This window comes from Mytilus edulis, chromosome 1 (genome assembly GCF_963676685.1).
Source record: "Mytilus edulis chromosome 1, xbMytEdul2.2, whole genome shotgun sequence".
NCBI classification, from domain to species: Eukaryota; Metazoa; Mollusca; class Bivalvia; order Mytilida; family Mytilidae; genus Mytilus; species Mytilus edulis.
The window spans coordinates 118,001,692-118,002,744 of NC_092344.1; positions in this window are offsets into that span (position 1 = coordinate 118,001,692).

Here is a 1,053-nt window from a genome sequence, read left to right on the forward strand (position 1 = left end):
TTTTGTTTGTCTGTTTATAAAGCTGAAGTCCAAGGAATGAATCGTTTCTAAGAGGCTATTTGTAGATATTTGATTCACCAAAAACGAAGCTACTGAATTTTGTTGTTGTTAACTCTTCTTTTGTACAAGTATCTTTTGAGACCACTCCTTGTCACAGAAATATGCCTTCTTTATAAACAATATAAAAAAGAATATGTGGTGTGATTATGATGATTATGATAGTGATTGCCAATGAGACAACCATTTACCAGAGACCAAACAACACAGAAATAATCAACTGTAGGTTACTGTTTGGCCTTCTACAATAAGCAAAGTCCATACTGTATATTCAGCTATAAAGGCTCTGAAATGACAAATGTAAAACAAGTTTATTTTATGTGTATCTCATGGTATTCCAAAAAAAACCAAATGTGTTGAGTTTTAGAACATTTGTTATTTCTTTTTCTTGCATGGTTGATGCCATTTCCTTATGAACATGAATACAGTATTCTATCAGTTCAAGACTTAGCTTAACTACATTAACCTTCATACAAAGCTCATAGATAATACTTCTAGTTCAAATATTGTCTTATGTCTGTCACTTGAATTTCTAGTCATGTCCATCACCAAAGTTGATTTTTTATACAATTATCCTTTGATCATCTATGCACAAGATAAGTTCTTGTAAACATTTTGATAAATGCGGATACTTGTAAGTGTAATACAGATTAATCACTGTTGCTGCCATTCTATAATCCTATTTGTTAACTTGATATCAAAAATTCACATTTTAGAAGATTGTAACCACATTACCATATTAAAACTTTTGGGGAAATGAACTGTGACACACTATTTATTAGTAACACCAAACATAATGTCTTTCAGAGGTTAAGGTGAAAGGCTGTTTGCTGAAAGATTCAAAATAAAAATAGTCAACAAACTGCTAAGCACTGGGTTCCTTTTTAAATTATGGATAAGTGATCAACCAGCAGGATATATATGAGGGTTTGGATGGGGTTCAATGATTAAAGAATAATGCTCTTAAAAACTGAAGATTAGAGAATAACGGGCAAA